This window comes from Pristiophorus japonicus, unplaced genomic scaffold (assembly GCF_044704955.1).
Source record: "Pristiophorus japonicus isolate sPriJap1 unplaced genomic scaffold, sPriJap1.hap1 HAP1_SCAFFOLD_596, whole genome shotgun sequence".
Classification (NCBI taxonomy): Eukaryota; Metazoa; Chordata; class Chondrichthyes; family Pristiophoridae; genus Pristiophorus; species Pristiophorus japonicus.
The window spans coordinates 41844-63848 of NW_027254505.1; the positions used below are offsets into that span (position 1 = coordinate 41844).

Consider the following 22005-nt stretch of genomic DNA (forward strand, 5'->3'; position numbering starts at 1 on the left):
TTAAAAGTCTTATGTTCCACCGACTGAGCTCGCCAGGATTCTGCCAAACAAACCGTTCTCTCACTGATTGCAGACAGGCGCCTGTTGGCTCCGCCCCAGATGTTTAAACTTGCTGTCGAGGAACTGCCAGGATCTTCTTGAATGGTGGACCAGGCTCGAGGGGCCGAATGGCCTACTCCGGCTCCTAATCCTTACATTCTTATGATCTCATGACCTTTCACAGGAGAACAAACTCGCCCCTGAGCATGCATGAGGAGAAAGCTACAGAAAATATTCAATATTCCCACCCGGTGAGCTTTCGCGTGTGAGGTGAACGTGTTAACCGCGACACTGCGGAAACATCTCCACTTTCAGCACCAGGTCAGACAGAAATGTTGAACGAGCAGGTGAACTGCTGAATCCTACTTTTAATGAGTTGGTCGTGGTGTCAAACAATGAGTTTCGCTTAATGATTAAAAATAAGAAATGTCAGAAGTGGGACAAGAAACTACGATCTAACCACAGCACCTTAGACCGCTCGGCCATTCTGACTATTCAGTTCTCGCTGTGGCCACCTGCAAGTTGATTTTGAACTTTTGTATTCTGTCACATGAATTAAATGAGGGCAGCAGGCGTATCTCTGCCTGACACCGGGGAAACAGTGAGACAGACCTTGGAACAAGGGTCTGGTTATTGCCAAACAGCAAAGAAAATATTAATTCTGGAAGAACAATATCCAAACGAACAGTGACCCCGACGTGATTTGAACACGCAACCTTCTGATCTGGAGTCAGACGCGCCACCGTTGCGCCACGAGGTCTACACAGGGAGCGTGAGATGTTCCTCTATATGAAGGTTTCACAATACAAGGGGCTTTAAAATCCCCGCCCATTCCCACCAGGTATCAGAAGCAGTGCTCACCTGCCAGTCACCGTATGTTTTTTTCTTAAACTTTTGTGTTGCTTTCATGGAAAAGCATCATTAATTAACCCCTCACCTTCTTTTGCACAATGAAAGAAATGCTAACTGAGGGACAGTCGATACTTCAATCATTTGTCCTGTGCTTTGCGGAGCGGGCAGGGAAGTGGACCTGAGTCCATGATCGCATCGACCATGATCGTATTAAATGGCGGAGCAGGCTCGAGGGGCGTATGGCCGACTCCTGCTCCTATTTCTTCACTTATTATGTTCTTATGCATGTTGACCCATTTTACACACTGTATTGCTGATGGCACCAGGAATCTGGGGCAACTTTTGTCAAATTTAACAGCACCAGTTATTCCTTCCGTGCAGAGAAAATAGAATCAGTCGTGAAGATAAAATCCCATGGTCTCATTTTCAGATTCAACGCAGTAGGATTTCAAATAAAGTGAAAGAATTTTAAAGTGAAAAGATTTGGAAGTGTAACTTGTATTTGTGTCTTTAATTAAACTTTGTGGCTTCTGACTCCCGTTCATGCCTCTGCTGAATAAGAAAGGAGGGTTTGACGTTGACCAGACTGCACTGCCCCTGATATTTGTGAGCTCATCCTTTATATTCAGTGGTTTCTTGCCCTTTGATGGGCTGCAGTGTAGCGGATATCACGTTGGCCTCACACGCGAAAGGTCCCCGGTGGATCTGTTTTCTCCCACTGAAATGTATCTATTTATTGATGAAATAAAGAGCAATTCAGGAAGAAGGGAGCCCTATTGCCAGGAGAATAAATCGCAAATAACGACAGCAAATGCTGGAAATCTCAGCAGGTCAGGCAGCATTTGCCAGGAGACTAAACTCTCCTCTAATTGTTCCTCAATTGCAAGTTTAAACATAATCTTTCTACCCAGGATCAAACCGGGTATTTTTCACATATAAAGCAAATGTGATAACCACTACACTACACAAACCTCTGGCACAACATTCCCAACAGAGGGGAGCTGACCAGTGAGCTCCCTCTGTGCTGATCAGGAATGTGTTGGCTCACCTGAAACAACTTCTGTCCCACACTGAAAGTTCTCAATCCTTCTCCTCCGCTGCCCTTTACAGAAATGTCACGGATCACCCAGCCACCGTGTTCACTTCCACATCCTCACAGTGGGGCCACAGAGGATCCTACCGTCTCCCCGCGATCAGCGAACTCGCCCAGTTTGTAAAATTAAACCCCGAACACGTGTCCAGCAAAGGGCAGGAGAAGCCAGATAGTCTGTAAGCTCGGTCTATCGCAGAAAGTATTGGTCTTCATGGTGATTACAGCAATTATTAATCGTCTCACAGACCTCAATTATTTTTATGCGATGAATTGATCGAAGATCGAAACCAGGTTAGTGCGCCAGATCTTAACCCCTCGACCACCAGGGAACAGTTATGATACATGTCGATATATTTATATATATTTATATATGAAGCTGAATATCAGTGGCTAGCTGCCTTGACCTCTTGGTGCAACGGTAGTGCATCTAACTTTGAGTGAGAGAAGTTATTCCACAGAGACAACTATTTCATCTTTTGTTCCCTTTTAAACACTAGAAACTGAGACAGGGGAAATAAATAGAGAAATAAAAGCCCAGGGATATAGACAAGAGGAAGAGAGAAGGGGAAAGATACTGTCCCCACCCAGAACTAATGCAGAAACCCCTCTGCTGTGCTCGGGGTGGCCACCCACAGCCTGGATACACTAACGGGAGAACACCAGCGGCAGGTCGGGGCCATAAAAGGAACGGCGAGCGGCCCTGGGAGCAGCTTGGAGGTCCCGGGAGACTACTCCAGGGAGCAGCGCGAGCTGGTGCAGGAGGGCGGCGGCAGCGAAGAGTGATGTCATCAAGGTCCAGGTCGGTGATTGGAGCGTGGGCAGATACAGCAGGAGCAGTGAGATCGGGGCGAAGGAGCGGTGAGAGACTGTAGAGGGATGTGATTGGGGCCCAGGGGAGGCATGAGTTCGGGGCCAGGGGCCCAGGGACAGCACGGGCCAGCCCACACTGCGATATGTGTGTGCACAGGGTCCGTGCAGCAGAACTGGTCTCCATTGTCCTGGTTAACACTTGCCACTGGACCAAGACCTCGCTCTGTCAAGCCCGTGTGATGGCTGGGGTGCAACGGCCACCACACGTTAAAAAAATCCACGCACAGATATCTTCCACCCTACGGGATGTCGTTCGGGTCCTTCATTGAAACACCTGTGAACTCATCCTTTTTCAGCGTGGAAGCAAGTCATCCTCGTTTCGAGGGACCGCCTATGATGATGATGATGGATACATTAACGTCCCAACAGCTCATTGACTGCAGGAGTGGGACTGTGCGGCGCTTCAGAAAACAAGTTGAAAAGGCAAAGTCACTGATTCTGTCTCATGTGCTCCTCTGATCAAGAATAGCAATATACACTAAATATGCTTCAATAATGGTTACATCTTATCTCCACAGTTGCTGAGCAGTTGGCTTGTTGGTCTAGTGGTATGATTGTTGCTTTGGGGTTGTTACTTTAAATTTTGCGCAAGATCCTGGGTTCAAATCCCAGACTTGCCTTGCATTGACATTGAAACTTTGCAAATAAGGACTTGCATTTCTGCAGTATCTGTCAGGAACTCCTGATGCCCCAAAGTGCTTTAGAGCTGTTGAGTTGCCTTTGAAGTGTTGTCACGTGAGGAAAGATGTGCCCAAATCACCATACAAGCACCTCAACTCTTTGCAAAGGAGTTCATTGAATCAAAAAAGTTTACAGCACAGAAGGAGGCCATTTCAGCCCATTGCGTCCGCGTCGGCCAACAAGAGGCTATCCAGCCTAATCCCACTTTGCAGCTCTCGGTCCATAACCCTGCAGGTTACGGCACTTCAGGTGAACATCCAAGCACTTTTAAAATGTGGTGAGGGTTTCTGCCTCTACCATCGTTTCAGGCAGTGAGTTCCAGATCCCCACAACCCTCTGGGTGAAGAAATTTCCCCTCTAAACTTTCTACCAATTACTTTAAATGTATGCCTCCTTGTTGTTGACCCCTCTGCTAAGGGAAATAGGCCCTTTCTATCCACTATATCTAGGTCCCTCATAATTTTATACACCTCAATGAAGTCCCCCCTCAGGCTCTGTTCCATGGAAAACAAACCCAGCCTATCTAATCTGTCCTCATGACTAAGATTCTCCACTCCCAGCAACATCCTCGTAAATCTCCTCTGTACCCTCTTCAGTGCAATCACGTCCTTCCTGTAATATGGCGACCAGAACTGCACGCAGTACTCCAGCTGTGACCTAACCTGCCCCACCGACCCCATCTCTTGTATTCTATGCCTCGGCTAATAAAGGCAAGCATTCCATATTTCTTCTCAACCACCTTAGCTACCTGGCCTGCTACTTTCAGGGATCTGTGGACATGCACTCACTGGATTCTGGGGAGGACCCAGCAGATTGGAAAACTGCAAATGTAATGCCCCTATTTAAAAAAGGAGGCAGACAAAAAGCAGGAAACTATAGACCAGTTAGCCTAATGTCTGTGGTTGGGCAAATGTTGGAATCCATTATTAAAGAAGCAGTAGCAGGACATAGAAACATTGAAACATAGAAAATAGGTGCAGGAGTAGGCCATTCGGCCCTTCGAGCCTGCACCACCATTCAATAAGATCATGGCTGATCATTCACCTCAGTACCCCTTTCCTGCTTTATCTCCATACCCCTTGATCCCTTTAGCCATAAGGGCCACATCTAACTTCCTCTTGAATATATGTAACGAACTGGCATCAACAACTCTCTGCGGCAGAGAATTCCACAGATAAACAACTCTCTGAATGAAGAAGTTTCTCCTCATCTCAGTCCTAAATGGCTTACCCCTTATCCCTTAGACTCTGATCCCTGGTTCTGGAGTTCCCCAACATCGGGACCTGTCCAGTCTCGTCAGAATTTTATATGTTTCTATGAGATCCCCTCTCATTCTTCTAAACTCCCTCGATCCCTTGATTCCCCGAGACTCCAAAAATCTATCGAACGCAGCCTTGAATATATTCAGAGAATCAGCATCCACACGCCTGTGGGGCAGAGAATTCCAAAGATTCATAACTCTCTGAGTGAAGAAATTCCTCCTCATCTCTGTCTTAAATGGCCGACCCCTTAACCTGAGACAGTGCCCCCTGGTTCTAGACACTCCAGCCCGGGGGAAACAACCTCTCAGCATCTACCCTGTCAATCCCCTTCAGAATATTGTGTGTTTCAATGAGATCAGATCTCTTTCTTCTAAAATCAGCTGTTGAGAAGCCCAGCTAGCTCAGTTGGTAGAGCATGAGACTTTTACTCTCAGAGTTGTGGGTTTGAGCCCCACGTTGAGCGATTGCTTTTCCTTAAACTTTTATGTGGCTTTCACGGAAAAACATAATTAATGAACCCATGATCTTCTTTTGCACGATGAAAAAAATGCGAACTGAGAGTTGATAATTTCATCAAATAATGAAAGCAGCGCCTTAGACCGCTCGGCCATCCTGACTGTTGGATGCTCCAGTTACAAGTTATTACTCTGGAAAGTTTCAGACCGGGCGCTTGTTCAGGGCTGTTGGAAGGCCCAGTGACCGGGATATCCTCTCCCCCGGGGTTTTCCTGAGCCTGTGCTCCATGTACGGGGAGCTTTGGCTCGGGTCCGAGGTAGCTTGCATCCCAGGGATGGACAATAACCCTCTGAGCTCTGGAACTGGGGAAGAGCGAATTATTAATGATTTGTTTGCGGGTTTAGATCTGCTGGTATAAACCGATCGTGTTGTTTCACAGAATGAATGAAATGCTAACAGGGACAGTTGAAATTTCAATAACTGAACTTTAATAATTCATGAAACTTTAATCCTTGATGAAGTTAGATCCGCAATCTGATTTTTTACACAATCTGTATTTGAGGAGTGATTTTAAATGTTCATTGTTCATGCAACAATGTATCCAAAACAGCTTTTATTCAATTTTATTGCACACAAATTTTTGTTTGAGAAATAATGTCTCTGCCCAGGCTTGAACCGGGAACTTTTCACGTGTGAGGGAAATGTGATAACCTCAACATGACAGAAATTGCTGCTTAGCTCAGTGCCTAGAGAGAAGTGTTCAGCAACAAGCTGAAATGCTCAATCCCTCTCTCTGCAAAAAGTTCCTTTCACAAACATTTCTCTGACCAGAACGGCACCAAACAACAATGTCCTCCTTTCAAAGTCATTAAACTCCCCAATTCCCACGTCTGCAATTTTAAGGACAAGGACTGAAAGCACTTTGTGATCAGAAAATTTCCGGAAACCCCTGTGGTTAATGACAGGGCTTTTGATGGTTGATTTCTGTACACACCTTGTGTTATGTATTTAACCCTTGGCCACCTGTATCACACCACCACCAGAGGGCCTACCTGTTGGAGTCCCAAGGGATCCCAGCATCCCTTGGGAGCATGGTATATAAGCAGGCCACCCAGGAGGTACCTGCACTCTGGAGTCTTATTAAAGGAGCTAAGGTCACATTTACTCATTGTTCACAATACTAAGTTTCATCCTTTATTATGAGCGTATCAATTGCCGACGAGACAATGAGCAACCACGCAAAAATGCAAGGAACAGTTGGTATCCTGGAGAAATTATCAGAAGTGGACGATTGCGAAGCCTTCGTGGAGAGACTCGACCAATACTTTGTGGCCAGTGAGCTGGAAGGGGACGAGAACAATGCCAAATGAAGGGCGATCCTCCTTACCGTCTGTGGGGCAATAACCTATGGCCTCATGAAGAATCTTCTAGCTCTGGTGAAACCAACAACTAAATCCTATGAAGAATTGTGTACGCTGGTCCGGGAGTACCTCAATCATAAAGAAAGCGTTCTAATGGCGAGGTATCGGTTCTACACGTGCCAACAGTCGGAGGGCCAGGAAGTGGCAAACAATGTCGTCGAATTAAGGCGCCTCGCAGGACATTGCAAATTTGAGGGATTCCGAGAACAAATGCTGAGAGACTTTTTTGTGCTTGGCATTGGCCTTGAGGTAATCCTTCGCAAACTGTTGACTGTTGAAACTCAGAATGTGAGCAAAGTTATAACGATAGCCCAGGCAATTTCCACTGGTTCCTCTTAACCCAAAAACATAATTTATTTTGAATAGACTGGATGGAGGAACATGATTCATGTACATTTTTTAAAATCATTTTACATGAACTGAATGTTCATAAAAGTATTGGAGGGGGAACTCACTGGATAACAGCACAGCTGGCGATGTTTGCAGAATATATTCGTGCAGCAAAAACGCACAATGACAACCTGGAACTGTGCGGCACCGAATCCTCGGGGAAAAAATATTGATAGGTTTCGTCCATGGGTGGGCTCGAACCACCAACATTTGGGTTAATAGCCAAAAGTAAAAAACCCATTGCCTCACAGAGACTAACTGAGATGTTTATTGCAAGACATCCCAAACCAGGGTGTCAGTCAGTTAAAGCTTCAGATTGCTCTGACCGGGATGGAACTTGTCCACTCTCAGTTGTACTTTTCCCAAATAAATGGAGGGACATTCATTGTGGATGTGTGGAAGCAGTCTGGTCCTGCACACTGCAGACACTTCCATGTCACTCCAACCAGCTCTCCCACAACCGGTGTGATCTACCTTCCAGCCTTCCGGTGCCTTGTCTGTGAAGAAGTATTCTGATTGTCCCTAAGCCGGCATTTGGTTTTAATTCCTTTTCAGCTCCTGATTGCGGATATTCCTGTGATTAAACCCGAACAAAGTGCTTACAGAGATAGTTGGATTCACCGTTCCTTTGCTTGGTGAAATTTCAAAGATTGAAAGCGACACACATCAACCCCAAACCTCGTCACCTACTCGCTAACCACGACACGCTGCTCCCGTGAGATGGAAGCCCAGTTGCTGTTTCAAGCTTGAATGCAGGTACAAGCAGAACTCATTCAAAGAAAGTCCAAGTCCCTGAGGCACCTGATTATTTGCACCAAACTCCTTCGCAAAGAGTTGAGGTTCGTGTGGGGTGATTTGGGCACATCTTTCCCCACACCACAACACTTCAAACATAACTCAACGTCAGTAAAGCGCTTTTGGGCGTCATGATTTCCTGAATGCAGAAATGCAAGTCCTTCTTTGCAAAATTTCAATGTAATTTCAAAATTCACGGCAAAATAATGGGCTCGTCCAGGATTAGGACCCGGGACTTCTCGCTAACTTGAATTAACAAGCCCTCAGGAAGAATCGAACCCCTAGACCCATGAGCCGACTGTTTGACAAATGTGGAGATGAGGTGCAACCATTATAAAAGCATTTTTTTGCTTGTGGCTATTCTTGATTAGAGGAGCACATGAGTCCGAATCAATGACTTTGCTTTTTCGACCTGTCTTCTGAAGTGCCGCACGGTCCCACTCCAACAGTCAATGAGCTGTTGGGACGTTCGTGTATCCAGGCTGTGGGTGGCCACCCCGAGCACAGCAGAGGAGTTTCTGCATTAGTTCTGGGTGGGGACCGTATGAACAAAGGGATCTTGGAGATCCCTGAAAGTTGCAGGCCAGGTGGATAAGGTGGTTAAGAAGGCATATGGAATGCTTGCCTTTGTTGGCCGAGGCACAGAATATAAGAACAGGGAGATTATGCCTTAATTGTATAATACTCTGGTTAGGCCACAGCTGGAGTAATGCCTGCAGTTCTGGTCGTCATATTATAGGAAGGACCTGATTGCACTAGAGAGGGTGCAGAGGCGATTTACAAGTTTCTGCACTTGTTTACCTGAATATTCAGGTACATTCAGGAGATGCAAACTGTAATCGAAGGAAGAAAGCTCTGTTTGAATCATACTATGGGAACTGTAAAGGCGATTCAAACACGAAACCCATTCCTAACCCCACCACAACATAAACACAGATATACACACATTATCACACACAGATTCACACGCACACTGACCCAGGTACGCCAACACGCACACACACACTTGTACACACATATATACACACATTTACACATACAAAGATACACGCACAACACATACACTCACATATATGCACATACATATATATACATGCACAGGGACACAAACACAGATACACACAGTGACAGTGACACAGAGAAACACACTCAGACACACACACAAACACACACACACACACACACACACACTCACATACATACATTCACACACACACACTTCCTTTTGACACATTTAGCAGTAGACATGTAAAGGATATAATAATATTTTTATCAATCCTTTTATTATCGGATGTGTCTTTGCAATTGACTCTTCAATTCATCTTAATTCACCTCCTCTTCCCCAAATCAGCACTCTCATGTCATCTCACATTGAATACAGACAGTTTAATTCTTGCTTGCGAGCCGCAAAGATGAGGGCAGATTAATTCAGGCTTCTGCCTTCCTCACGAAGTTTAACAACGAATTACTTTCAATTCACATCTAAGTAATAGCAACAAAGGAAACATAATTGAACATTGTGGCAAGCCCTCACCAAGTGGGTGCACATTGAGGGCGGAGATTTCACTGCTACACGATCTGAACAGTTCAGGGAACTGATTCCAGTGAAGCACTTTGTGGACAGGAGACAAGAAGCAGCCTCCGCGCCTCAGACATCTTACCCTCTGAAAGGAAATTACAAATGTACCTTGTTTCCCTTTAAATCTACGCCCCACTGGTTGTTGACGCCCTTGTTAAGGGAAATAGGTTTGTTCTATCCACACTATGTAGGCCCCTCATAATTGTACACACCTCAATTAAATCTCCTCGCAGCCGACTCTGTTCTAAAGCAAACAGCCCCAGCCCCTCCAATCGTTCCTCAAAGCTAATGGCCGAGAAATCCCGGTCGTGGTCGTCCCGCGGGAAAACCACTGACAAAGGGAAAAACGATGTGCACTGACCTGTTCCTGCTGTGCCCGCTCGAGATCCGGGTCCTGAGGCCTTCACTCGCTGCGTGTCGCAGCACATGCATGTTGGCACGTCCGTAAGCTGGAGCTGGAGTCACATGGCTCTGGGCAGCCAATCAAGGTACAGTATTTTCTCATTCATAATAATGGGAATGCCGTAAGTAGGAGACCCCATTATTATCCTGAGAAACAGCCTCCAAGTGAACGGCAGATATCAGAGTGTTATATCCGATATATATATATATAAATATAACCAATCTTTCACATGATCTCCCCTCCTGCAGTCCCTGCCTTCTGTCCCTCCATTCCCAGAGCGGAGGGAGTCTCAGCCCATGGCTGGCCCCTTGAACCGCCATTAAATTATACAGCAGGCCAGGAAGTTAACAAGGAACGCCGCTCAGAATTGCTATATTTCACAGCAAGGAACGAAATCACTCACTGTGTTATTTTAACTTTCCCCCAGTCCCAGCCTCTGATGCTGTATCCGAATACAACCTATTCCTGGCTCATCCTGTCTGAGGATCGCACCAGTATTAGAGAGAGAGTCGGGATAAATGGTTCATTCTTGTTTTGGCAATCAGTGTCATATGGATCTCATGGTCAATCTCATCAAACCAGTCCTGGTGTTTTCTGATTGAGTGACCAAGTGTCTCTGCGCAGGCACTGGTTATGGAGGCCTGAAGGGCAGACCAAGCGCTGCGGGCATTCTGCATCTCGGGGTCATCAAGGCACGGCAGGACAGCTGTGAGGCGCTGACTGTACAGGGCTCCCTTAGCTGGGTCTTGAAGTGCCCCGGCATTGACTTTTCTGCAGCACTGTTTCTGCTGCCCGCTCCGTTTTGGGGCTATGTTAATGTTGATGATGGATCGGATTAGGTGGTGGTCGTCCAGCAGTCGTCAGCTCCTGTTATGGCACATGTGATGCGCACATCCTTTTGATCCCTGGCTCGGACAATGACATAGTCGAGCAGGTGCCCGTGGTTGGAGCGACAGTGTTGCCACGATGCCTTGTATTTGTCCCTCAGGTGGAACAAGGTGTTGGTGACGACAAGTTCATGTTCTAGATATTTTGTCAGGAGTAGGGTACCACTGGAGTTGGCTTTCCTGACCCCATCTCTGCCAATCACACCACCCCAGAGGTCTGTGTCCTTGCCAACCCTGGCGTTGAAGTCGGCGAGGAGGATCAGTTTGTCGTCGTGGGGACGCAGGTCAGGGATTTTTCAAGGTCGGAGTAAAAACCATATTTGGCCTCATCTGTTGCGTCAAGTGTTGGGGCTTAAGCACTGATGGCTCTGGCACACTGGTTCCCGGATAGGGTGAGTCGAAGTGACATGAGGCATTCATTAGTCCTGCAGGGGGAGTCTTTGAGGCGGTCGACCTGCTCGTTTTTGATGGTGAAGCCGACTCCATGGAGGCCGCGTTCTTCCTCTGGTTTCCCTTTCCAGAAGAAGGTGTAACCTCCACCTTGTTCCTTGAGCTGGTCTTCCCTGCCCGCCGGGTCTCTCTTAGGGCTGCGATGTCGATATCAAAGCATCTAAGTTCCCGGGCAATTATGGTGGTGCGGCGTTCCGGTCTGTCGCTGTTGGGGTTGTCCATGAGGGTCCTGACATTCCAGGTCTAGAACTTCATGTTAGAGGAGTGGAAGATGCCTGTGCGTGAGTTCTTTTAACGTGGGGTGATCGTTGAACACCGGCTATGACACGGGCTTAGCTAAGCGAGGTCTTGGTCCAGTGGCAAGGGGGTCCAGGACGCCTGCAGACCAGGCACTGCTATATGGGCCGAATTGCCTCTGATGAGGTGTTGGCCGCAGGCTCGGCACCGAGTAGCACCATTGATGGGAGGTGGTCCAAGGCTTGGTTAGGGGTAGGCATTGGGGGGGGGCCAGCGGTGCACTGGGGTTCAGAATGGGGGGGTAGGGGGGTCACAGCCATTGTACTCACCATGTGATGGAGGAGGAGAGAAGACCAGGCCATCAGTGGGGAAGGAGAGGTCCAGGGGGAGGAGGTGGAGGTCTGATAGCCAGGTCCAGCCTCCCAGTCGCCGCAGGAGGTCCAACCGTGAGGTCTAGATCATGTCGAATCGTCCAGTCGCCGCAGGAGGTCCATCCAGGAGGCCCAAGTCGCACCAAGTCGCCGCAGGAGGTCCAGGCAGGAGGCCCAAGCCGCATAGAGTCACCGCAGGAGGTCCATCCGGGAGGCCCAAGTCGCACCGAGTCACCGCAGGAGGTCCATCCGGGAGGCCCAAGCCACATAGAGTCACCGCAGGAGGTCCAGGCAGGGAGCCCAAGTCACACCGAGTCGCCGCAGGAGGTCCATCCGGGAGGCCCAAGCCGCATAGAGTCGCCGCAGGAGGTCCAGCGGGAGTCGCCGATGTGCAGTGTGGCGGAAGGCCTGAGATAGGCCCGAACTTTGGGATTTGCGGGGTTGGGGTTAGGGTGGGGATTAAGCCTTTAAGACCCCCTATTGGGGTCTATTAGGACCAGGGCTGAGGCTTGGGGAAGTTTAGACAGTGGGAGGGGGGAGGTTGAGGGCCAAGGAGCTGTTTAGCAGGGGAGCTCCCTTGGATCTTACACATCCACCTGGATCCCTGGCAGATAGGAGCCTCAATTTAGCATCTCAGCCAAACGATGACTCTCCTGTAGAAGAAAGATGTGATGTTATAGACACATATAAGATATGTCTATGTTCAAAACAAGGTGGATGTTTAGAGGATATTTCCACTAACAGGGGAAACTAAAACTAGGGGACATAGTCTCTAAATAAGGGGCCGCCCATTTAAAACTGAGATGAGGAGGAATTTCTTCTCTCAGAGGGTTGTAAATCTGTGGAATTCTCTGTCCCAGAGAGCTGTGGAAGCTGGGACATTGAATATATTTAAGACGGAGATAGACAGATATTTCAGCGATAAGAGAGAAAAGGGTTATGTGGAGCGGATAGGGAAGTGGAGCTGAGTCCATGATCAGATCAGCCATGTTCTTATTGAACGATGGAACAGGCTCGAGGGGCCGAATGGCCCACTCCTGCTCCTACTTCTTATGTTCTTATGTTATTATAGATCTCCAAGTGGTCCCGCTGGGCAACATTTCGATGTTGGTTAAACGACTGGCTGAGAAACTTCAAACAGTCAGGGTAACCACAACTGCCTTAACCTGTTCAGAGTTACTGCAGGTAGTTTGAGGAGGTCTCAAGCCCATAAGCTTTCTGTCTCAATGTTGGGGAGTGAAGAGTTGTGAAGTAGCTGCAAACATCTTTAGAGCTCTAAGTCACGGTGATTCTTACCTGTACACGGTTCTGGTCGGCAACACATCGGTGTCACCAAATTGCCTGGCCAAGTAACTGAATGTGTGAACGGTGGCGATAATGCTTCGTGAAGGAGGGGATAACAAACCTCAGAAAAATGGTTAATTTTGCATATTGAAATTGTGATGGGGTCCAGACAAATGCCCTACGGTAGACTCGCTGCTATAAGACTGACCAAACCAGACTCTGCCAAGCAAGATCGTTGCTCGGCGAGAATGAAGAAGATTTGAACGCAATCAAAATTGGTGAATCAACTCTGGTTACCCTGATAGGAAGTCACTGCCATTCCAATGGATCAGGGGTCACAAGAAGATTCTCCAAGTTGAGGATGTCAAACAGAACACTGATGAGGAGCACCTCTATAAACAGTCAAAGAGACTGCGCTGTCCAAAGTCTGTCCCAGTGTTCACTACCATAGACCCAGGATGTAGGTTTGGGACCAGGTCGGGTTCCCCAGAGGGGTGTGAGGGTAAATAGATTTTATTGTTGTACCTTGTTGGTTATTGTTTGTTATCACAGATGTATTGTTTGTTATAATAACACGTGACTGTTATAATAAAGCTTCGTATGCATGAGATGATGACTAACGTGTGATTAACCTTAACCTCGCTTTTGCTTCGACCTTGGTGGTAACTTCTATGCTTGGTGAGACCTGTGCTGCTCATGAAAATCTACCCGGTCCTCCCTAACCCCCGAGTACCCACAACCCTCCTGGGCCTGTGATGATTCGCTGGACTTTGCACCGTGGCCGAGCCATGTAACGAGTCAAAAAATGTCCTCTGTTAATGGGAATGGTCTTAGCGTGTACCCAAATTGTCACTAATAAATCCATGAGGGAATTCAGGAGAAAAGTGCCTTGACCCAGAGAGTGCTGAGAATGTGGAACTCCCAATGACAAGCAGTAGTTGAGTCGAATAGCACAGGTATGTTTAAGGGAAGCTGGATAAACACATGAGGCCAGAAGCAGTAGAATGATATGTTGATGGAGTTAGGTGAAGTAGTGGGAAGAAAACTCGGAGAGAGTGTGGTCCTGTTGGGCCTGTTTCTGAGCCAAGTAATAATGTGTACAATGTAAGTTTAAAGGGCCAAGGCGGTTAGATTGAGTTTAATACAGATCAGCCATGATGTCATTCAATGGTGGAACAGATGTGATGGGCGAACTGGACTACACCTGTTCCCATGTTGCAGTGTGTGTGTGATGCTGAGTCGCACCAATGCTGACCGAGCTGACCGGGTCCTGAAGGAAATAGCTGACAAAATGGCCTGTGGCATGTGGTGAGAGAACCAACTCAAACGGAAAACCTACTTGACTTTGTTCTCACCAATCTAGCTGTTGCAGATGCATCTGTCCCTGACACCATTGCGAGCTGTGATCACCATATAGTTCTTGTGGAGACGAAGGACCGTCTTCACACTGAGAACAACCTCCATCATGTTGTGTGGCACTACCACCGTGCTAAATGGGAAAGATTCAGAACAGATCCAACAGCTCAAAACTGGGCATCCATGAGGCGGCTGTGGGCCATCAGCAGCAGAATTGTATTCCACCACAATCTGTAACCTCATGGCCTGGCATATCCCTCACTCTACCATTACCATCCAGCCAGGGGCCAACCCTGGTTCAATGAGGAGTGTAGAGGAGCATGCCAGAAACAGCACCAAGTGTACCTAAAGATAAGGTGCCAACCTGGGGAAGCTGCAACACAGGACTACATGCATGCTAAACAGTGGAAGCAGCATGCGATAGACAGAGCTAAGCGATCCCACAATCAACGGATCAGATTCATGCTCTGCAATCCTGCCACATCCATTGTGAATGGTGGTGGACCATTAAGCCACTAACGGAAGGAGGAGGCTCCATGAATATTCCCACCCTCAATGATAGCGGACCCCAGCACGCAAGTGCAAAAGACAAGGCTGGAGCGTTTGCAACCATCTTCAGCCAGAAGTGCCGAGTGGATGATGCACATTGACCTGCTCCTGAGGTCCCCACATCACAGCTACAACATTGGCATCTGTCCGACAATGTGGAAAACTACCCAGGTATGTCCTGTACACAAAAAGCAGGACAAGTCCACTCTGGCCAATTACCGCCCCATCAGTCTCCTCTCAATCATCAGCAAAGTACGAATAAAAACAGAAAATGCCGGAAATCTCAGCAGGTCAGGCAGCAGATGGGGAGAGGAAGCAGAGTTGATGTTTCCGGTCAAAAACTGGAGAGTGTTTGAAAAGATCAGATTCTTAACAAGCATCGAAAGGGAGAGGGGCAGAAAGAAGAAAAGGGAAGGTCTGTGATAGGGTGGAAGACAGGAGAGATTAGAGAGACAAAAGGGACGATGGCCCAAATTCAAATGATAATACCATGAGTTAGAAAACCATTAGTCGAGTTAGGGTGTGAATGGTGGGATTATGTACGAATGCCATTAGAATCACGGAGAAAAAAAATGAAGAAAGAACCAGATTATGAGGGGGGCTTGGGGCGGGAATGGGAGCCAAAGATTGGCAGCGGTTACGCTCTGAAATTTTTGGACTTGATGCTGAGTCCAGAAGGTTGTAAAATGTTTAAACGAAAGATGAGGTTCTGTTCCTAGAGCTTGCATTGAGTTTCATTGGAACAGTGTAGGAGACATTGAATACTACATTGAAAGAAGTACAAGGAAATCGCTGTTTCACCTGGAAGGAGTATTTGGGGCCCTGGATAAAGGGAAGGCAGGAGGTAGAACGACATGTGTTGCATCTCCTATACTTGCACGGGAAGATGCCGTGGGAAGGGGACGGGATGCTGGAGATTACTGCAGAATGACCAGGGTATCACGGAGGGAGTGGTCCCTTTGGAATGCTGAGAGGGGAGGGGAGATGTGATTGGTGGTGGGATTATGCTGGAGGTCGCAGAAATGGCGGAGGATGATCCTTTGAATGTGGAGGCTGGTGGGTTGAAAGATGAGGACAAGGGGAACGCTGTCATGCTTCTGAGATGGAGGGGAAGGGGTGAGAGTAGAGGTGCGGGAAATACAACAGACACGGTCGAGGGCCATGTTAACCATGCTGGAGGGGAAACCTCTGATGAAGAAAAAGGAAGACATGTCAGAGGCACTAATATAGAAACATCGAAAATAGGTGCAGGAGTAGGCCATTTGGCCCTTCGAGCCTGCACCACCATTCAATATGATCATGGCTGATCATGCAACTTCAGTAGCCCACTCCTGACTTCTCTCCATACCCCCTGATCCCTTTAGCCGGAAGGGACACATCTAACTCCCTTTTGAATATATCCAATGAACTGGACTCAACAACTTTCTGTGGTACAGATTTCCACAGGTTCACAATTCTCTGGGTGAAGAAGTTTCTCCACATCGCGGATCTAGATGGCTTACACCTTATCCTTCGACTGTGACCCCTGGTTCTGGACTTCCCCAACATCGGGAACATTCTTCCTGCATCTAACCTGTCCAATCCCATCAGAATGTTCTATGCTTTTATGAGATCCTCTCTCATTCTTCTAAATTCCAGTGAATATAAGCCTAGTCGATCCAGTATTTCTTCATATGTCAGTCCTGCCATCCCGGGAATCAGTCTGGTGAACCTTCACTGCACTCCCTCAATAGCAAGAATGTCCTTCCTCATGTGGAAGGCCGTGTCGTCAGAGCAGATGCAATGGAGACAGAGAAAGTGGGAGAAGGGAATGGAGTCCTTATGGGATGTGGGGTGGGAGGAAGTGTAGTCCAGACAGCGAGGGGGAGTCAGTGGTCTTATAGCGGATACTGGTCGAAAGCCTATCCCCAGAGATGGAGGCGGAGAAGTCAAGGAAGGGAAGGGAAGAGTCAGGAAGCCGAGCTTCCAGTCACCTGTCACTTTAATTCTCCACTCCACTCCCACTCTGACCTCTCCATCCTCGGCCACCTCCACTGTTCCAACGAAGCTCAATGCAAGCTCGAGGAACAGAACCTCATCTTTCGTTCAGGCACTTTGCTGCCTTCTGGACTCAACATCGAGTTCAACAATTTCAGAACGTAACCGCTGCCAATCTTTAGCTCCCTTCCCCCGCCGTCCCCCCAGCCCCGCGCCCCGCGTCCCCGCGTCCCCGCGTCCCCGCTCCGCCCCCCGAGCCAGTTTCTTTCTTTTTCTCTCCTTGTCTCTAATGGCAGTTGGTCATTATCCCACCATTCACACCCTATCTTGGCCAATGTTTTTCTCACTCCTGGCATTACCATTTGAAGTTGGACCCATCATCCCCTTTTGTCTCTCTAATCTCTACTGCCTTCCACCCGATCACAGACCTTCCCTTTTGTTCTCTCATCCCATCCTCCTTTCAGTGCTGGCTAAGAATTTGTTCCTTTTGAACACTCTCCAGTCCTGACGAAGGGTCATCGACCCGAAACTTTAACTCTGCTTCCTCTCCACAGACGCTGCCTGACCTGCTGAGTTTCCAGCATTTTCTGATTTTATTCCAGATTCCAGCATCCGCAGTATTTTGCTTTTGTATCAGCAAAGTGATGGATGGTGTCGTCGACAGTGCTATCGAGTGACACTTACTCACCAATAACCTGCTCGCCGATGCCCAGTTTGAATTCCACCAGGACCTCTCGGCTTCAGACCTCATTACATCCTTGGTCCAAACATGGACGAATGTGCTGAACTCCAGAGGTGAGGTGAGAGTGACTGCCCATGACAACAAGGCAGCATTTGACGAGTGTTGCATCAAGGAGCCCTCGTAAAACTGAAGTTAATGGAAATCAGGGGAAAAATCTCCACTGGCTGAAGTCATACCTAACACAAAGGAAGATGGTTGTGGTGGTTGTAGGTCAATCATCCCAGTCCCCGGACATCGCTGCAGGAGTTCCTTAGGGCAATGTGCAAGGCCCAACCATCATCAGCTATTTCATCAATGACCTTTCCTCCATCATAAGGTCAGAAGTGGAGATGTTTGCTGATGACTGCACAGTGCTCAGTTCCATTCGCAACTCTTCAGATAATGAAGCAGTCCGTGCCCACATACAGCAAGACCTGGACCACATTCAGACTTGGGCTGATAAGTGGTGAGTAACATTCACGCCACACAATGGCAGGCATTTACTATCTTTATTTTTATGAATATCGCTGCAGCCACATCGTGCACACAGGCCCGGCGAGGCCTTGCAAAAGCGAAAACCAGCTTTTCCAATCTGTCAAGATTTCTCTTCACAGATCCTCTGCATCCCCGGGAGAAGGACATTTGCATTGGAGGGATTGGGCTATTTGCCCAACTCTTGCCCAGCTAATGTCCTTCAAACTTTTACGCCTGGTGAAAGCAGGCACATGGCCTACTCTTACCACTGTAAGAGTTTTAAAACTTATAAAATTTCAATTAAATGCACATTTTTATTGCAAAATCTCTGCCCATTAATGCAAGTTTATTTTTAACACTATTAAAACATTAAAAAATTACCAAAACATATATATTTTTTCTAAAACATTCAGTTACATTTAATTTGAAATAATTAAAAATATGTGAGGTGTTTTATTTATTATGTTGTGTTTGGGTGATTTCGGGGTTTTCTCATTGAGAGTAATGGGAACTTGAACAAACAGAGATCTCATTATTATCAAGGAGAATACTACATAATGATTGGTGGTCCAGACCCACGTGACTCCAGCTTGGATTTACCTACCTCGAAGGCAGGTGGCCACGTGTAGCGCAGCGAATTGAGGCCTCCGAGCGCATTACTACATTCCTCCGGGCCAACAGGTAGATTCGGAGATTTTTTTTAGGTCGGAGGCGATCGTACGAAGGAAGCTTTTGACCTGAATTAGAGGACCAATGAATGACTTTAAGACGACTTGGATAGGCTGGTGGATATGGGCAGACACATGGCAGATGGAATTCATCATAGTATTGATGGATTGCGGATCAACAATACAAGCTAAATTTGACCACTTTATCGGGGGTGCAAGAACAGAGAGACTTGGGCTGTTTGTGCGCTCATCTTTGAAGATGGTGAGACAGGTTAAAATGCATTTGGGATTGTCGAGGAATAGAGTACAAAAGAATGAAACTTATGCTAAACATTTATAAAGCTGTGGTTCGATCCCAGCTGGAGAATTGTGTCCAATTATGAGCACTGCACTTTAGGAAGGGTGCAAAGGCTTAGGAGAGGGGACAGAAGAGATTAGACAGAATGGTGCCAGGAATGAGTCATTACAGTTACGTGGATAGGCTGGAGAAGCTGGGGTTCTAATCCTCGCTGCAAGAAGGCTACGAGGAGATTTGATAAAGGAGTTTAAAATTAAATTATGATGTGTTTACATTAGTAAATAAAGAGAAAAAGTTTCCATTGGATGAAGTGTCGATAACCAGAGGGCACGGATTTAAGGCATTTGGCAGAAGAACTAGAGGCGATATGAGTAAAACTATTTTCTGCATCACGTTTTTATGATTTGGAATGCCTGACTGGGTGCTTAATACAGATTCAAGAGTAGCCTTCCAAAAGTTAGTAGAATATATACTTGAATGAGAAACAATGCCGGGATGGGGGAAAGAATGGGGTCTGAGGCTGAGCACATTGATCTTTGGAAGAGCCAGCACAGACTTGATGGGACTCATGGCCTCCTTCCATTCTGTAATATTCTATCTCGCTATTTCCTGTGGTAAGATCCCACGAGATAGGCAAACGACAAATATTAGTGCAAGTAGAATCAGGGGACAATGATCTGAATGGATAGAAAATTCACTAAACATAATAACGCTGATAAAAGGGGATAATGGTATTTAATCAGTTTGGGGAAGCTTGAAAGCTGTGTTGTGCGAGGATCATTGCCGGGAATGTACAGTAATGATTTGAACTTTGTAACATGTAACCCAATATCAGCATTTACAGATGGTACACAGCCGGGGTTATAGGTAACACCGAGGGAGAATACACCACAATACAAGAATACATCAGGAAACATGCCGAATGGGCAGGAAAGTGGCAAATGAACTTTAAGATAGGCAGGATAAATCTACTTTTGGAAAGGCAAGGATTAATTACTGACAGTCAGCACGGATTTGTGAAGGGAAGATCGCGATTGTCTAACCTGACTGAAGTTTTTGAGGAGGTAACCAAGAGGGTCGATGAGGGTAGTACATTTGATGTAGTATATATGGACTATAGCAAGGCTTTTGATAAGGTCCCACATGGTAGGCTATTCATGAAGGTTAAAGCCCATGGGATACAGCGCAAAGAGGCAAGTTAGATCAAATTTGGCTTGGAGATAGGAAGCAAAGGGTAATAGTTGATGGATGTTTTTGTGACTGGAAGGATGTTTCCAGTGGGATTCCGTAGGGCTCAGTACTGGGTCCCTTGCTTTTTGTGGAACATATCTTTGATTTAGATTCGAATATAGGGATTATGATTAAGAAGTTTTCAGACGACACTAATCTTGGCTGTGTGGTTGATAATGAAAAGAAAAGTCATAGGCTGCAGGAGGATATCAATCTACTGGTCTGGTGGGCAGAGCAGTGGCAAATGGAATTTAATTCCGAGAAGTTTGAGGTAATGCACTTTGCGAGGGCTAATAAGGAAAGAGTATACACATTAAGCGGTAGAGATCTTGGATCACTTGTCCACAGATCACTGAAAGTAGCAGGCCAGGTGGATAAGTTGGTTTAGAAGACAAACGGAATGCCTGCCTTTATTGGCCGAGGCATAGAATACAAGAGCAGGGAGGTTATGCTTCAATTGTATAATAATCAGTTTTGACCACAGCTGGAGAACTGCGTGCAGTTCTGGTCACGTTATTAAAGGAAGGGCGTGATTGCACTAGAGAGGGTGCAGAGGAGATTTACTAAGATGCTGCCTGGAATGGGGAATCTTAGCTACGAGGACATATTGGATAGGCTGGGTTTGTTCTCATTGGAACAGATGAGCTTGAGAGGAGACCTCTTGAGGTGTACAAAATATTGAGGGGCCTGGACATAGTGGATAGCAAGGGTCTAGTTCCATTGGTGGAGGGGTCTATTATGAGGGGGTATAGTTTTAAGCTGGTTGGTGGAAGGTTCAGAGGGGATTTGAGGTGGGGAGGGGTGGGGCTTCTACATGCAGAGGATTGTGGGAATCTGGAGCTCACTATGGAAGAGTGGTGGATGCAGAAAAACTCACCACATTTAAAAGGTGCTTGGGTGTGCACTTAAAGTGCCGTAACCTGCAGGGTTACGGACCTCGAGCTGGTAATTGGGATTAGACTGGATGACCTTTTGTTGGATGGTGCAGATATAATGGTAAATACTGCAGGAATTGAATACGGCCAGGATGATCTGCTGGACTAGTTTCGATTGCCTGGATGGGTCAGAGAGGAATTTGTTCAGAATTCCTTTTCCCCAATTGTCCTGGGTTTTTACCTGGTTTTGCCTCTCCCAGGAAAACACATGGCTCCGGTTGGGGTGGTGTGTAGAGTGTTTCACTATAAGAGGTGTTGCAGTAGTGTGGGTGGACTGGTTGGGCTGGGTGCTCTTTGCCTTTCCGTCATTGTTCACAGGTTTATATGTAACCTTTAGGGCTGCTGACCGAGGGCCATGTGGCTCTTTGTCAGCCGGCGCGGACACGATGGACCGAAATGGCCTCCTTCTGCGCTGTAAATTTCTATGTTTCGATGTTTCTATAAATGTGAGGCGATGCAATTTGTCAGGAATAATAGAAACACCGCCCATTCTTTAGAAATTAAGAAAGTGAAGGTGCAGAGCAACGGGATCAAAGGCCACAATTTAACTAATCATTAAAAGCAGCATCCCAGGTTAGGAAAGCAAGTAAAATGCTCACAACGCCCTGGGATTTATTTCCGTGAGTATAGATTTAAAATTAGTGAAGCTATCTTCAAATTATATACGACCTTGCACCGCCCACACTTATAATACTCTGCATCTTTCTGATCCCCAACCTATAAAAGA

At 46.9% G+C, this 22005-nt stretch overlaps 1 protein-coding gene and 2 non-coding genes across 3 annotated transcripts in view; 2 read left to right on the plus strand and 1 right to left on the minus strand.

The window, feature by feature from the left end:
* LOC139255378 (probable G-protein coupled receptor 139) overlaps positions 1–22005 on the plus strand; it is a 52061-nt gene that overhangs the window by 14648 nt on the left and 15408 nt on the right. The gene's annotated exons all lie outside the window — the stretch shown is intronic.
* Positions 728–799, minus strand: trnaw-cca (transfer RNA tryptophan (anticodon CCA)). The gene has a single exon. It is a non-coding gene; the product is annotated as a tRNA-Trp (tRNA).
* On the plus strand, positions 5188–5260 carry trnak-uuu (transfer RNA lysine (anticodon UUU)). Its single transcript has one exon. It is a non-coding gene; the product is annotated as a tRNA-Lys (tRNA).